Raw genomic sequence first — 17,389 nt, 5'->3', positions numbered from 1 at the left:
TCAGATGGAAGCCGAGGCACTGGGCTTGGTCTCTCGAAGAGCCTGCAGTTTTCTTGCAGTGCTTATAAGAGTAGTTTTGCTAATAGTTTATGCTAAGACTGTGTTCTAGTTGGACTTTTAAAATGAGTGAAAGTGATTCACCCACAAATTCAGTCTTAACATCTGTAATTGCCTGACTTCGTGCTCTGTCGGCAGCTTTTCCCTGAGCTGCCTCCCTCCTTCGGAAGCCGGTGAGCGGGACACGCGTCTCATGCTGTGCGTGGTGTGCTGGGGCGTGGGGCTGGTGAATAACCTGCTGGTCTGTGTCTGAAGCAATCGGGAGTAATTTTTACTCTGGAGGTGGCTGGGTACCGCTTGCCCACCACCTGCCCAGTCCTTTCCAACTCCGTGGGCTGTTTGTAAGCAGCAATTTGGAGCAGCCGCTGTGGTTTGCAAGGTATGGCCCCTTGGCCCTGAAGGGCAAGGTGAGCCTGCGGGGACCCCAGCAGCTCCTTCAGCTGCGTTTCCTTCATCACGGCTGTTGGGGGACATTCCCCTAAATATTTCCACTGATTTTGAAGGGGGAAAACTTGGCCAAAGCCTAAGCCCTCTGCAAACTACCCTGTCTTGGCTCAACAAGGGAGAGCGTGTCCTCTGCAGGGGCCACCCAGACTGCCTGTCCCAAGCCCCCTTGCATGCACACTGTGCTGTCACCAGGGTAGACACTTGCAGCAGAAGATGGAAGGCGCCTCTTCTTCCACTGTCAAGGGACAGCGGCCTTGCAGGGTCACTGCTGACCTCAGAGGATCCTGAGAGTCATCTATCCACAGGGGCATTTCTCTGCAGGGATGGAGACGGTGCTGACAACTTGCTCCACAGCTTGACTTCGATCACTGCAGAGCCAGCCAGCTAAGTGATAGATTTGACTCATACTGGGGAAGAAAACCTTGGTGAGACCTCGGCGTGCGGCAGGAGGGGACGGCAGTGATTCAGTCGGGGCTGCTTGTCACATCAGTGTTGACTGGGTGACTCAGTGTGCGTTTGCTTCTGGGGAGCCTGTCCTTTGGACGAGCTGTAAGGCGACGGTGTGACCACTCGTGGTCGGAGAAGATCACATGCCATGTTGTGGGGCTGGGAGGGTTTGGTATCTCCTCTGGGGTAATTAATTACATGTGACCTGCCTTACCTTTGGGAAGGTAGTCTTCATTTCTTGCCGGTGGCCGCAGCAGTATATGCATTATTGAAGACAACTTTGTGCAGGGCAAGGTGCTGCCCCCAGCTCCCTTGTCCCCGGGAGCTCTGCCGGGGAGCTTGTACCTGCGGTCACGTTTGTCTGGCTGTGGGTTTTTCTTTTAGCTGGAAATACTGTAAAAAAAATCCTCATCAGAACAGGGTCTGTTTCTGCTTTTCAGACCTTTCATAGAGGAGTTGAACTTGCGGGCTGGGGAGGCGCAGGAGCGGGGAACCGTCCTCTGCCCGAGGAAGGGTGATTGTAAGCAAAAGGAGAAGGGAAGGCACACACACATGGGGAGGGAGGAGATTTTTCTTCTGGTGCATTTGGGGGTCCTTGCAGGGCCGTGCCGCCGCTGTCGCAGCAGCAGCCCTGCGCCCGGTGGGTGCGTCCCGCGTGGGGCGCTGGCAGGGGACGCCCACGGGCTGTTACACGGAGAGCCGCGCTCGGGGGGGGGGCGGCGTTTCACCGTGCGTTTCCTGCTCCCTGCGGACGAGGAGCGAGGAGCGTTACGATGCGTTTCAGGACACCTTTCGGCACCAGCCGGGGGCGGGTCCCCGCCTTCCAGGTACCCGCGCAGCCCTGCTGCGGCCCGAGCCACGCCGGCGGGGGGAGGCGGCGGTGCGGGGACGAGAGCCCCCCCGCGCGACGCTTTCCCCACGCAGCTGCCTTGAAACACAAGATTTGCCCCCGCGCGCCCGCCCGCCCCGCACGTCCAGGGGCCGCCGCAGCCGCGCGGGCGCAGCCAATGGGCGCGGCGGGCGGCGGGTGACGACACGGGGCTGGGGCGCGGGCGGCGATTGGCGCGCGGCGGCGGCGCGGGGGGACGGGCGCGCGGCAGATGGGCTGCGCCCGGGGGGGCCCGCGGCGGCGGCGGCGGCGGCAGGCCGCGGCGGGGGACGGCCGGTGCAGCATGACAGCGGGAGCTCCAGGTAACGCCGGCCGCCGCCCGCGCCGGGAGCGGCCTGCCGAGCTGCGCCCGGGGCCGCCCGCCGAATGCGGTGCCCGCGGCCGGGCGTGCGGCGCTGCGTGAGGCGGCGGCGGCGGCGGCGGGGGGGCAGCGGCGGCGGCCCCCGCGTGCGGCCGCGGGGGGGGCCGGGCTGCCGCGGGCCCGGGGCTGTCTGCGCGGCTGAGGTGCCTCTCCCGTCAGTGACACCTGTGTTACCGGGCAGGCCCCGCGTCGTCTGTAAACGGGGCCCGGTGTCCGGCGGGAGGGAGCTCCGCCCGGCCGGCTGCGAGCCGCGGAGCCGCTGCCGGGCTGAAGTTGTGTCAGTGCCGACACCGGCCATAAAGGCGGCCGCGCTGCGTGTGTTCCCCATCTTCAACAATGCGGGCTTCTGGGCTGTGCTTCTGCAGAGGAGTGAGAAATTCTGGACTATAAATAACTCTGCCTTTTTTTTTTTTTTTTTTTAAATACTCTTTATTGGCAACACGCATCCGATTGACCCCTTTAGAAACGCCTGCTAAGTTTTCCCTGAAATCCGTTCGGGGAAGGGTGGTCTCTCCCCTGCGCATGCATGGTGGGGATGCCACACTGAAGCTGGTCCCCGTGCTGGGCTGTCCCTTTGTCCCAGACTTGTACACCAGCCAGCCGAGGAAGTGCTCCAGCGTGATGTCTGGCTGCTTGGGGCTTCCCTCCTCCGGTGGGGGATGCGCTCAGCGCCAGTGCCCCCTTTTTGGTCGTCCAGACAGTTTTCAGATCCAGTTTTCACCGGTGCCAGAAATGAGCCCCGTTTTAGATAACGGTGATGTATTTATGCGGAAGGTTGAGGGAGTTCAGACAGGAAAGGCTGTGGTTTCGGAGTGAGCAACATCTGAGAGAGGTGGTGAGCCTCAGCTGGGGAGAGCAGGGCTATTTCTGGACTGGCAACCCCAAAAGGTGTCGAGGGGTTGGATTTTTGTTTCTGCCCATGTGGCTCCCTTTGCTGAGGTGGGCACAGCGTGCTTTAGGAGTGAACGACCTGGTTATCAGTGAGGAGGGTCTGGCAGACACCCCTAAAGGCCTCATTCCCACCGACCTCTCTGACGCCCCACCTACCCGAATCCGACGCCGCCGTGCAAAGGCTGCGGGTGAGGGGTGTCCGCTTTTTGTTTTCCTTCTGGGTGCAGCCAGTGATGACGTTCAGCACAGGGAACCCACGAGGCTGGAGATCAAAGTAGGCTTTGCTGAGCGACTTTCAGGCTGAGGTGAATCACCCCCAGTGAGGAGGAGGAGGATGGGCCCTCCCGGGGGAGGCTGCAGGGCCAGAGCCAGGCTGCTACCTGCCTGCCTGGGGCAGAGAGGGAAGGGAGCTCTTCGTCCGAGGGGACAGGAGATGAGATCTTCCCCCTGGCTCCTCCTCTGGTGTGTATCCACCTTCTCCGTGGCTGTCAGGTGGAGAAGAGGGGGCCCGGGCACAGCTACGAGGGGGCAGGGGCAGCCTGGGAGGAGGCTGCTGTGCTGAGGGACCCCCAGGCAGAGCACAGGAGGGGGGAGTGCAGCGGGAGAACTGGGGGGACAGCGTAGCCCCTGCAAGGGCAGCTGCCTGGGGCTGGGCAGCGGGAGGGCATGCGGGAGGTGACGGCATCCCCCAAGCAGGAGCTGGTGCGGGGCCTGCTGGCAGGGAGCAGGCCAGCCGTGAAGAAGTGGCACTGGGGATTTTTTGCCCCATCAGTCATGGAAGCAGGGTACGTGTCTGCAGAGGAGCCTCATGCTTCCAGGAAAGGTGTTTGGTCACAGGTTGCCCAGCCACGTGAGCAGAAAATAAATCAGGAATCGGGGAGCATTGGGTGTAAGCCTGGACATGGGCTGGGGGGTTGTTCAGGCAGTGAAAGTTGCCGTGACAGGTTATGTGCATGGAGGGGAAGGATTGCCCTGAGCCTGGGTTTTCTGCGGTGAGTGCAGGGTTGGCGAGGGATGGCGGTGCTTGTGGCTGCGTTGGTTGGAGCTGCCTTCCTTCAGCAGGGGACTAGGCAGAGGAGCTCGTTGCAGGCACAGTGCAAGGGGCTGGCTTCATGGGTGGGGGGCTGCAGGCGGCTGCCACTGGGCTGCAGAGATGTCTCTGCTCTGAACCCAGACCTGCATGGATGGCATTTCTTCTCCGGGTGACTGGATAACTAAAAGTAAGTCTCGGTGGCTCCTGTGAGCCCTCAGCTCCTGTTACAGGATTAGGTTTCCAGCCTCATAGGCCACCGCTTGCAGCAGCAACAGTTCAGGAGGCAGCTGTGGCAGCAGTGCTGCAGGAGGCAATACTCAGGGTGAGCTGCTTTGGTTGTCACTGGCCCTGTGCTCAGACTACATTCATGTCAGGGCTTTAGCACGAGCCTGCCAGCTTCTCCTCGGGAATGTCTGACAGGGGCTTTGTGCCCTCTAAACTAACAAGCCAAATGAGACTGTATAGGGGGGTCCTGCAGAAGTTGTTGAGTGTTTTGTTGTTGCCTACAGTGAAGAGGACTTCACCTCTCCCAGTAGACCATTCACTGAGCAATTTCTCTGTCAGAATCTGAGCAGGACTCGGTATTGAAAGTGTGTGGAAGTTGGAGTCCAAATTATCCTGTGTGTCCTGAGCCAGCTCACAAGGTCTGGAAAAACAAAACTTGGCATAAGAGGTCATCTTCCTCCACCTTCCATATTTCTTTGCAACTTTTGTGCACACAGTTACAGGGATAGGTCTGATGAATTGAGCTCTGTAACATACTGTGTGCCATAACAAACCCAGCTCCTGTATTTGCCATCTCCTGGCCTGGTAGCATTTGCTTCTAGAGGAGAGCTTGTTTGTGGTGATAGTCCCACTTTAGTTCTTGTTCCCTCCACCTAGAAGTTTTCTCCTCTTTTTTAAAAGATATTTTAAAATATACTTTTTAAAAAAAAAGTATTATTTAATTGTGACTGTGGATCCAAGTGTTCCTGGAACTGCTGGTATTCCAGGATCAAAAATGGCCTGGAAACTGGGTGTCTTTCAGATCTGCCTTCAGTTCTTCCTTTGTTTTAGCCATGTCTGCACAGAACTGGTCACAGGGGAGATATTGCCAGATTTGGCTTCTGCTTCTGCTCTGGTTAGACTCCCTGTGACTTTGGGGCATGAACAGTGCTGTCAGTCTGTGCCTAGCCAGCTTGAGTACAGATTTCTGTTCCTTGCTGTGCTACACAGTGGCAGGTGGGAGCCCACTGTGATCTTCCTCTTTCATCACCTGCCTTAGCTCCTGCAGAAGGTGCTTGAAGGTTTTCTCTCAGGAACTTGATGGGCAGGGGGAACAGTGAGTGGGGAGGGGAGAGGGGAACATGAATTAACTTTCACCTGCAGAAATAAACCTTTCTGTTTGTCAGTACTGTTCTGTGTTTAGCAAGCACTGCAGCGCTATTTAGCCTTTTATGTTTCAGACGCAGATAGTTGAGCTTGTGTATCTTCGGTTTCTTCTATGTTTACTTTGATTCGCCTGATAAATTGAAGAACAGCATTAGGCCGAGTGGTGATTAGTGGGTCTGGTTGTGCCTGGGTCAGCAGAGGTAGAGATGCTGATGTGAACGTCATGTCTCAGACTTGCTGTTGCTAGCGTGTCTCCTTCTCCTAGCAGTAATTCTAGGGTGGAAAACATGACAGAAGCACCTGTGGTTTGCTCGCGGCTTGTCTCAGTGCTTTGAGTTTTGGAGATCTTTTCCAGGTGAATGTCAGCAGCTATGGATTGTCTGAGGCTGATAGCAAATGTAGGGTGTGCTCTGTTGGGGAGGGCAAAGGGACTTTTCATTTTGCATGTTTAATTGGACAGGTGCAACTTAGCTCTGGCAGTGCCCTGTTTATGAGTTGGCCTGCTGGGTTTCCTGAGACAGGAGATTGGGCTGCCAGGTGGCTCTCATCTCCTCAGCCAGGTGGTGTGGGACATGGCAGGTGGGTTCTTCTGCTTTATAAACTTACAAGGTCTGGTGGATTATTATTTTTTTTTTCTGTGCAATGCTGTCTTATGTATAAAAAGCCTTCATGTTTTACCCTTATTCATGCCATCACAGAAAGATGGTGAGTTGACTCGCACAACTGGAGTGCTGCAATGGATGGCTGCAAGCTCTTCAGAAGGGACATGCAAGGAAGGAGAGGTGGTAAGGGAATGTTTTGATTGTCTAAAGCTTAGCGATGGTGACAGATAGGGTTGAGTGTTTATGGGAAGAACTGGCGGAAAGCCAAGGCGGGAGTCTGTTGTAGACCACTCGGCCAGGATGAAGAGGCAGACAAAATGTTCTGGAAGTGGCTGGGAGAAGTCTCACAATCACTAGCCCTTGTTCTTGTGTCCCTTGTTCTGGGCAAGCAGCATGGCATCCGCCCAGTTAGTCCCACTGACTGTCACCCAAGAAGCCTATGATCTTGTTGATGCAGTCTGGTGTCCCCAGCTACTGGATCTCTTGACCCCAGGAAGCCCTGGGTGGGGGACAGGCAGGCCTACAGGTACTCCAGGTCTTCTGACTCCTGGATTGGGAAGATCTTGTCCGCGTGTGCCACCAGCCCTACCTGCCAGTCTGGCTTTCAGAGCACTGGGCTAAGTGACCCTCTGGGTACGCTGATGTCTAGTCTCATATCTTCCCTTCTAGAGGCATACTTAGAAATCACGTCCCTCTTAAAACAGGGGCATGTCCTGCTCAGTTGAGAAAGCTCTGCCATGAATGTTGCTTTGCGTGAACAGATATTATCTGCTGGTTTGTCTTGCTCTAATGACTTATCATCATGACTGTGTGCATTAAATATTCAAGGGTAAAATGGTGTTGCTGTATGTTCAGTGGGCTCATTTCCCAACATTATTTTTTATTGTCAGTTCCTTACCTAGTAGTGTATTGGCAGGTGCAACTGACTCTTGGCTGATCCAGAGCAAAACGCTTCTCTGCCCTGGAGTCTTTGCTGTCAGTTTGAATAGTTTGCACTGCTTCCGCGGGACAGTGCTGGTTTGGGTCTCTCTGTGCAGTACATGTGCGGGACACTCCAGTACTGCACTGTATAAGGCTTGCAAAGATGGGACATGGCAAGTTAAGGTTGGATGCACCTCCTTTACTCTTTCTGCTCTGGTTGTGTGTATTTTTATGTTGCCATCAAAAGCAAATTAAGTTAATTTGGGTCCTGATACATGTATTCAAGGAAACTTTGGGGAACTTCTACCTATTTCTTCATAATCCTAAGGGCAAAAGCCTGCTTCCTCAGAGAAATGGAAACAAAGATTCTGACACAATCCCTTGACTTCTGAAAGTGATACCTTGCACACAGACCAGTGATAGCTGTGGTTTGATCCAGCTTGCTGCGCGTGCATGTGCTTGGCTTTACCACAACACAGTGTACTGCAATGTCATTTTTGTCCAGCCTTAGACCCCCTATAAGCATGAAACAAACTGCCATTTCAACGTCACAGTACAGCACAGACTCCAGAGCCAGACCATTCTCATTTTTCTTTTTAATCCTCAAGTGCTGAAAATGTTCTGGCACCTTAGCAGGCTCACCATTGCTTTGCAGGGTGTATGCACAGCTGGCTGCATGTGATTAGAGGAGTACTAAAATGTTTTGTTGCCATGTCACCTGAGTGTGCCCATTTTTCCAGACAGTGCTGTTGAATGGGCAGCAGCTGTGTGACCCCCCCGCCAGTCCCTGTCCCTTTGCTGGCATGAATAAATCGCTGTTTGCTTTATTTGGGAAAGGTACTTGCGTGTGTGTCTCAAGGGGAGTGAAAGTTCTAATGTTTTCCATTTTCTGTCTCGTCGTTCTCCACTCCCTATTGTGAAGGAGAAAATCCTCCAGATAGAAGTTTTCCAGGCACTTCTCTGCAGATAATTTTGATTCAACCTGCAGTGCCTAGATGCCAGGTCACACTTATCAGGTACACCCAGCCACTCCCCAGATGCAACACGGGGCTGCTGGTGCATGGTAAACATGAGAGGGAAGAATGGAAGTCACACAATTAAAATCCTGGGCTTTTGCTAAAACTGTTTTTAATGTCTTCTGCCCTCACAGGCAGAAGATTGTGGACTCAGATTTGGGATGCTCTTGAAGTGTCACCAGAAAAGCTGTCAAATGTGTGCATGCAGAAGTAGAGGCTTGGAAAGTGCCTTTAATTGTGATTCCGCTCTGCACAACACAGATTGTCATGCTTTGAGCTCAGGTTTGTTTGTATCAGGGACGGACATTGATACCACAGCTCCTATTGGGGCATGAATATTTGAACAACTGAAACGATGCCTGCCTGCTCCAGAAAGTAGCTGCTTACATCCCCGTTTGATCTTTTCAGTGAGCCTAGCCAGCTCAGGTTGGCATCCTGGTTATTTATTTCCTACAGATATGGTCTCTGTTAGCTGTGCTGTGCTGTGACTCTCCTCTCTTCATTCCAGAGGCTCTGGGATCTCAAGTTCAGAAGAAATGAGATTTCTAGCAAGAAAAAAGACTAAAGCAGCCAGAATTTTCTTCCCGATTTGTTTCTTTATGAGGAGGCAGCATGCACTTCATAGGATGCATGGACTAGAAATAGATGGGGTAGTATTTGGAAGTATCTAGGGCGGCAGTCTGTGGGGACAGTCTTTTCCTTTCATTTCTGCCCCACATCCTGCACCACACAATCTCTCCATGCCATAACAGTTCTCTCTCCACTTTTTCTTGCACTATGGGAATGCAGAATCCTCTCTAGTGGCATTAATGAATAATATTAAACACTTCAGAAGGAATAAGCTGAGAGTGGAGACTTACTCTTTTCTGCAGTATACTTACAGTTCACACACCAAGATTGTGTCCTGGACCTCTCTTTTTGAAAGCTGTAGTGACATTGAAACACTGGAGCTCCTGGTGCCATTGTGTTTTTCTGAAGTAAAATGTCTCCAAAGCATCTAATTAGGAGGCACTTTGTACAGCCACGATCCATAATGCAGACAGTGAGAGCTTTTGAGCAACGTGCTCTTCAGGGCATGCCCTGCCTTCTCCTGTGGTCTGTAGAGCACTCTGGACACTTAAGGTGAATGCCAGGCTTCTTTGTGTGATGAGGAAAAGCAACGGGAGTCTGTGTATGAGGTAGTTTATCAGTTCCAAGTCCTTGGTGTAGTAAGATCTCTCTCCTCATACTTAAGTGAGCAACAGCATGTGGACAAAGTTTCCAGGCCCACAGATGATGGAAGAAATCAGTGACCTGATTCTTGAGCATATTTTTGAGCCGTATTTCCTGGTGTTTGCATTGCTGCTCCCAGAAGAATGGCAGAGCTTGGCCTCATGGGTACAGCTGAACACGTGTGATTCTGTGTTTGAGGAATACATCTGTTGGAGCGGTTATCCTGAGTATAATTGCTTGCGTACCAGAACAGAAATTATACATGGAGAGTTACAGCTGTGTATGTATGCCAGGAAGCAGTCTGGTAGACAGAATCCCAAAGTCACCCTGCAGTAGGACTTACTGTTGGGCAAGGAGAAGAAAAAATTGTGCTCTTATTCCAAACAGCCTTTGAAGCATAAGTTCTCCTTAGAGTGATGGGTTTTGTCGGTGAGGTCCTTAGGCAGAAGATGCTTTGCACTGCTCTGTCTGTCCTGCAGCGTTGGTGAGACACTGCATTGTGGTCCATGGAGCTGGCCATGTCTGACTGCCCTTGCCACAGAAAGGGTGGCTCAGGCTGGCCCAGGCTCCCTCCCAGTGTGCTCACTTGAATTTTGAATACGAGTGCCAGAAGGCAGTGAGCAGCAGGTACATGCTTCAAGCATCTGTCTGCACCTTTTGTGCCTGAGTGTCTGAGATCTGAGGATCTCAAAGCGCATTTTCTTTGAAAACTGTTTTAAAGGTTTACAATAAATGGCTGAAAGGCCTGGAGAAAAAGCAGAGATGTGTTAAGGCAGGGTCTGCTCCGGGGTTACATATCCTGGGTGCCAGCGTGACTCGTGTCAGACAAGGATGAAGTCAAATGTCCAAGGTCATCAGTAGGGTGCTGGCAGAGCCATGGAAGATACTAGTTAGAAGCAAACAGTTGAGGTTTTGTGTCCTGAACAGTCTGCGGGCAGCAGTGTTGGTGTGGCCAGGGACCTTGCAAACCTCAGCCAGTAGGTACCTAATTGATAGAGTTTGGGTCCGTAGTGACCAATGAGGACAATTTATGGTGGAACTTGACTTCACATGGCCTTTTTCAAAGCAGACCTGTGGTGCTTCCATCTGGCCGCGCTAGGGAGAGAAGAGCCCTGCCACCCCGAGGCCGCAAGGCTCATTTGAAACATACACACTGAAACGGGGACACGCCGGATGAAGTGCTGCTGCTTCTGACATGTCAGATGTTAAACACATTTGAAACAAGGGGCTTGTGAAACGATGTAGATTCAGGATGTTCTTGTGCATAGCAGAAATACTCTGTTTTGTGACTGTTTTGAGCAAAAAGACAAGCCCCCCGCCCGCTCGCCCACCATTGCAGGCTGGGTGCTGAGCTGAGCGTTGTAGGGTGGCCATTACACATTGCACAGGTGCCGTGTGACACTGGGGTTTATGATGGCAGGTGTAGGGACTCTCTGGGGACTTAAAGGCTTTTTAGATGCTGCATTGCATTTCACTTGTTTGGGAGGGGTGTCCTTGTAAGTGTATATATCATATGCAAACGCATTTTGAGTTGCTGTGTGTTTTGTCTGAATTTAGAAAAGGAGTGATGTGGAGAAAGAATCCTCCAGGAAATGTTGCTTTTGCAAGCACAGGGCTCTTGACTGTGATTTTTGGGGGGAGGAAGGAGTGGGAATGAGGGGGAGGTTCACTGAGGTTTTCTTCTTTTCTTGTAGCGTTTTGGGAAAACTCCGGCCAAGGCCCACATACAATCAAATGAATCAGCCTCTCTTTTTGCCATAAGTAATTGGCAGCTCTAGCTGCAATGCAGTTTTGATGTATGGCTAATACACTTTTTCTTGGTTAATTGAGAAGAAACATTGCAGTAGACGCATGATGTTGAGTTGGCCTTCGTAGGGAGTCTTTGAGCTAGTAGGGAGATGTTGTAGACGTCTTCCTGAGACATTGGATTTGTTGCAAATTATATTCCATACTCTAGTCTGAAGGCTGTTGTTGCTGTTCATCTGCTATAGAAAAGACATTTCTTGTGGCGTACGAGTGTGGAGAGCACTGCAAGCTGGCACATGGCACTGTTGCTCAGTGCAGGGTTTCCTTGGAGGAGTCTCACTTTATAACAACTTCAACAGAATATTCCTGTTCTTAGATGAGTGACTGTTCCTGTGCTGACAAATAAAGCATTTTGGCCTTCTCGTATTCCTGTAACAAAATGAAATTCACTTGTTTTCTAAAGCATCTGGTGCCAGTTTAGACTCAGAGCTTTCTGTGTCTGCTGTAGGATTTCCACTGGGCTCAGAAAACTTACCAGACAAGCTCAGCATTCACCACTGGAAGTATCTGGAGTAACTGGAGGGCTTTCTTGTCCAGGAAACAGGACATGTAGCAGTTGCCCTTGGCAGGCTAAGACTTGCCAAATACCTTTTATTTCCTGTTGGAAGCCTAGTTTTACATGGAAGAACTGTATTACTTTCACAACTGCAGTATCTGTTGGTATATATTGGCTTTAATAACATACGCTTCGCTTTAGCAGAATAACAACAGTGAGGGTTGAATCTGGAGCAGTGAAATAAGCGTGCTATACTGGGGCAGTAACATCAGTGTTATTTTACAATGTTTTAAATGATAAATACCATACCTACTATTTTCATAGCATTTGAAAATGCATTAGAAACAAGTCCCTTTGAGGAACCTGTAGTTGTAAATGTGATTAACTCAGCCTTGGAGTTTTAGTCGTGGCCAAGACTTCACTGAATGCTGTCTAAACAGAGAAGCCAAGCCTGGCCTCGAGATATTCTTTCATGGGATTGCTTCATATACAGGCAGCATGTGGCCTTCTTCCTTCCAGTTGTTCTGTGAGGGAAGAAAACATTCAAAGAAAGCACAAATGTAACGTCTTCGTAGGGGGCAAATAAAATGGTTGGCTCTGTAGCATGTTGCACCTGAAATGAAACACAAAAGTGGCTGGTTTTTGCCCTGTACCTTTGTAGGGGGCAGGGGGGACTCCTGGGTGTTTGAAGATGCAGACACATAGAAAGCAGAATGGCATCGCCTTTCCGTGCGTACTTAGCTGAACGACACTCCTGCTTGTTTGGTTCGATGTGTTACGTGTATCTGGAGAGAGACTATATCCAGGCCAGCTGGGCTGAAGTTTGCTCTTTCTCTCTCCAGTTCACTGGACAAGTGTTTTACGTTTTCTTCAGCATAACTTTAAATGGACATTGTTTTACCCTGTTCTGGAAAGGAGCTGGTATTTCTACAACTCATGCTGTCATGTAAGTAACCTTTTTCTTTTCTGAACAAGGTCATTACATCACGATGCAGTAATTCTCTGCCTGTGGGATAAACCATCCTCTCTGTCTGTGTCTCTGTCTACTGCTGTTATCTGTGTATGTTCTTTCTTAAAAATGTGCATGGGGGGGAAGAGAAATAAGGGGAGAGCAAAAGTTCGATTGGGGCCTGTTGAACCATGTTTAGAGAGAATAATGCATGGGTTGTGAGATGCAAAGGGCCGTTGTCTCACAGAGCTATTGCTTTGATACTTTATCCACAAAGAGAAGCTCCAGAGTCTCAAGTCAGAAGAGCCTGCGGATGAAATTACACCTTTGCCAGGCTCTGACAGGTTAAACTTTATGGAGATGCAGGTAGCAAATTATTCACAGACTGAATTGCAATGGAGGGCTCTAAAACGGGCTTTAAAAACCTGCTGGGGAGACTGAGTGGATAAAAATAGTTCTTATATCCCTCTCTTTGTCTGTAGAGCTAAAGGCAACCTACAGAGGAAGGACAACGCCAGTATCTTGGTCTCAACCCAGAGGAACCTGAAGGGTTAGAGCAATGCCACCGTGGGCGGAATGGTCAGCACGGGAGCCAGCAGCAGGACCTAGCCACCTTGCTGCCTGTCCCATTGCCTGGCCATTAGACTAGGTTGCCTCCCTGCTTATTGCAGTTGCTAATTTGTTTTGGATGTGTCTGTAATACTTTTTCCCGAGTCAATTTACACCACAGTATATCATTCATGGCCAGCCAGGGGTGTGCCTGATGAAGCATGGCTCATAACTATTTTTGATTCATTTATAAAGGGATTGGGTGACATGGTTGCCTGGGCAGTGGGACTGTACTTGGTGACCCGGTGGGTCTCTCCCAGTCCTGTGTTCCTATGTAACCTGAGGTGATGCCATCTAAGCTGCATCAAGATGCCAGTGATGTAATTTCAGACTGTCTGGCCTGAGCGCCAGTAAAGTCAGGGAGGCTGCACGTGTGTAAGACAGGATTGGCTTTGATCCTGTCTTTTTTTCCCAAATAATAAGTACAAGCTAGGCAGGGTTTGATTCAAAATGAAACCAGTTAACTGAGCAGAGAAAGTAGAGCAGATATATTAGTGGTTGATTCCAGCTTTCACCTGCTCAGAGAGGAAATAGCCCATCCTATTTTACTGTACAGCTCTGAGGTCTGTTGCAGATTAAGATAAATAACTAAGTGGAGTCATCAGGTTGTAATGTCTCAACGAACTACTTAAAAAGATGTCAGGCCCTCACTGTGGGTGGATGTTAGAGTGGCAAAGCTATCAAAGAAACACATCTAGAATCACATGAAGACTTCACTGTTACCGTCGTGCCATACTTTACAGCTGTTCAGAGCATTGCAGTGATAGAGCACATGTCCTCTAAGCTGGAAATGATAGACTCCTGTAGCTGTCAGCAGGGCACGACTATGATGGACGCCTTGCAGGGCACGCTGGTGTGGGTACAGTTCGGCTCACATGCCTTTACAGCTATCAAAACACACGTGCTTCAAGTTGCTTGGAGTACAAGCAGAGGAACTCAGATTGGGGGCTGTGCCTGCCTGTGGAGACTTAGCTGTGGCTGAGCAGTCCCTGTGCCAGTCAGAAGGGACACCAGTAACAGCCACTGTATATCCTCATAATCGTGTTTCTATGCTTTGTATCTGTCCCTGATTTATTATATCCCAAAATCCAAGAATCTTCTCGTAGAGATTGCATTGCTGACTGTGTCTTCATCTGTGTTTCAGCTGTGCTGCCTCTGTTGATGAAAATAGGCTCTATGTAGTTTGGTCAAACGTCAAGAGTGTTTTAATGGAGGAGGGGAGACTTCTAAATTAGTTTAATTCATTATGCTCTTTTATCATTGCCTGCTACTAGAAAAATTCTAGCAAATGAGTTTGTACTACTTCATTTACATCATTGGTTTCCTTCTGTTTAATTCCAGCAGAATCTTTGGACCCAGATTCCAAGGGGATGATTGTGTTGTAGGAAAAACATGGTCACAGAAGAACTTCCCAGCTATTAGTTATGATACCTTTGACTTTTCTACCAGGGTAAATTTCAGAGCAGAATTGATTTTTATTTCTTTGTGTAACTTGTGATTTGCTGAGTTACAGCTGACAGCAGCTTTTCTCTGTCCTTAAGGGGTCATTCTGCATACATGTGTGTGTGTTTGAAAACTGCAGATTCACATCTTAAAAAGAAAGTCCTCTAAATATGCCTAGCTGTGTGTAATACGTTTCCCTTTGCACTTAGTTTTAAAGCCAAAAGTCATTAAAAACAACTTTCAGTGCTTTGATGTGGGCTCATAATTTTCTCATTGATGCTATTAATATTGCATGCCCACTTGCTCCGTGGTGGGTGTCAGCGCTCACTAACAGCAGCCATCTGTGAGAAAAAGAGCTGCTTCCTGGCATGGAGTAAAATTTAGGCCAGCTGTGGATGTTGGAATCACATCTTAGAGACTGTCCCTCTGGGCTCTCCTCTCCCTGTGCTTTGCCTGAGACTGCACTGAGCAGAATTTCTGGTACCCTGGATCCCACAGCCTGTGGAGCTGCATTTCTGTATAAATGTCTGTGCCTTACATTCTGAAGGGAAAAGGTAGGGCCTGAATTATTCCCACATTAGGCTTGTGCCATTGTCTTTCCAGAAAGCTGATATCCCTCAGCTGAAGGGACTTACCCATTTCAGTCCATTTAACTGGGAAGTTAAATAATGCTCTTGTTCAATTTGGGCGATACGTGAAACTTGACATCTCCCCCCCGCACCCACTCGGCACAAGTGGTGTTTTGTTTGTGAAACAAGTGAAAACGCAGTTGCAACTCTGGCCTACCAGTTTTCCTGTATTTTTTCCTGTGATGTTGGAAAAATCTTATCACTCTCAGCCCTTTCACTTAAATTCCTGGAAATACAAACACATTGGAATTGAGAGAGCAGGGGAAACTAAACAAACTCACTCCAAGCAGCATCCCAGGTAAGTATTACATGTAGATGTGTGTTCTGCCACATGTTGCATTGTTGTGCAGTCAAGTTTCTGGGATCTGAAGGGATTTTCAAACCTCTGTCAGAGCTCAGTGGTGAGATTGCTTTGAGCCAAAAGTAATCTGTCAGTACTGTTCTCTTAGCCTGCATTAACTATCTCACTAGGGGTTTCATGACACACCTGCTGTCCCAGAGGCCAGTCGTTATGAAAAGGCCAGTCAGTCTCATCTCTGCCCAGCAAGGTCATGGAGCAGATCCTCCTGGAAACAGTGCTAAGGCGCATGTAAAGCAAGGAGGTGATTGCTGACAGCCAGCATGGTTTCACTAAGGGTAAACTGTGCCTGACAGATGTGGTGGCCTTCTACAACTGGGTGACTGTTTTGTGGATAAGGGAGGAGCAACTGACATCATCTACGTGGACTTGTGCAAAGTATTTGACACTGTCCCACACAACATCCTTGTCTCTAAACTGGAGAGACATGGATTTGATGGATGTTCACACCCAAAGAGTTGTGCTCAATGTCCAAGTGGAGATCAGTGACGAGTGGCGTTCCTCAGGGGTTGGAACTGGGACCAGTGATGTTTAACATCGTTGTTGGTGACACGGACAGTGGGACTGAGTGCACCCTCGGCAAGTTTGCTGCAACACCAAACTGTGTTGGATCATTGACTGTGCTGGAGGGCAGGGGTGCCATCAAGAGGGACCACGACAGGCTTGAGCAGTGGGCCTGTGCGAACCTCACAAAGTTCAGCAAGGCCAAGTGCAAGGTCCTGCACGTGGGTTGGGGCAATCCCAAGCACAGGTACAGGCTGGGTGGAGAACGGATGGAGAGCAGCCCTGAGGAGAAGGACTTGGTTGGGGGTGTTGGTTGATGAGAAGCTCAACATGACCCAGCGATGTGCGCTGTCAGCCCAGCCAGCCAACGGTATCCTGGGCTGCACCAAAAGCAGTGTGGCCAGCAGGTCGAGGCAGGTGATTGTGCCTCTCTGCTCTCCTGAGCCCCCTGCAGCGCTGCGTGCAGCTCTGGGGCCCAGCACAGGAAGGACACGGACCTGTCGGAGGGAGGCCGGAGGGGCCATGAAGATGCTCAGAGGCTGGAGCAGCTCTGCTGTGCAGACAGGCTGGGAGAGTTGGGGTGGTTCAGCCTGGAGAGGAGAAGGCTCCAGGGAGACCCTGCACAGCCTGCCAGTGCCTGACGGGGGCTGCAGGAAAGCTGGAGGGAGCTTTCACAAGGGCAAGTAGTGATAGGACAAGGGGCAATGGCTTTAAACTGAAAGAGGGGAGATTTAGATGAGCTATTAGGAAGAAATTCCTCACCGTGAGGGTGGTGAGACACCGGCCCAGGCTGCCCAGAGCAGCTGTGGGTGCCCCATCCCTGGCAGTGCCCAAGGCCAGGCTGGACGGGGCTCTGGGCAACCTGGTCTGGTGGAAGGTGTCCCTGCCTGTGGCAGGGGGGTGCAACTACATGGGCTTTCAGGTCCCTTCCAACCCAAACCATTCTATGATTCTGTGATGGCATTAGGCCAAATCCTACTTCCAGTTATGTGGTCTGACCTCAAGTTTTCATTTAATTTACAAAATTGAGTTTTATAAAATAGTTGTATTTCACAACTGCATCAGTTCTCATCTTGATGTGACACCTAATTAGCATTTGCAATAGCAACATGATCTCAAGATTTCTGCTCTTTTCCAGCACACATTCATCCTTTCTATAGCTCTCTTTCTAAGTCCTTCTCCTCTCACAAGGTTTCCTCTCACAGAGTTCTTGGGACAGGCATCTTGCAGGTGGCTGCAGGCGTAGGCCAGTCGGAAAATGGCTTTTACCCTAAAGGTGCTTCTTTATAGACAGGGAAAAGAATGTATGGTGGTGCTGTCCAAGTGGCCTTTAGAAGAATGGAAACTT

General features: G+C 50.3%; 1 protein-coding gene across 3 annotated transcripts in view; it reads left to right on the top strand.

The window, feature by feature from the left end:
* Window positions 1–1,755: 1,755 nt before the first annotated feature.
* PAK3 (p21 (RAC1) activated kinase 3) overlaps window positions 1,756–17,389 on the top strand; it is a 77,674-nt gene continuing 62,040 nt past the window's right edge. For 2 of the 3 annotated variants that reach the window (XM_037407997.1, XM_037407999.1), the window contains exon 1: window positions 2,034–2,142. The gene's annotated coding sequence lies outside the window, so the exon portion shown is untranslated. Of the gene's footprint in view, window positions 1,779–2,033; window positions 2,143–17,389 lie in introns of those variants that run through there. The other variant, XM_037407998.1, reaches the window with a different exon arrangement.

The sequence above is a fragment of the Falco rusticolus genome, chromosome 14, assembly GCF_015220075.1.
Source record: "Falco rusticolus isolate bFalRus1 chromosome 14, bFalRus1.pri, whole genome shotgun sequence".
NCBI classification, from domain to species: Eukaryota; Metazoa; Chordata; class Aves; order Falconiformes; family Falconidae; genus Falco; species Falco rusticolus.
This window is presented reverse-complemented; position numbering and strand designations above follow the sequence as displayed.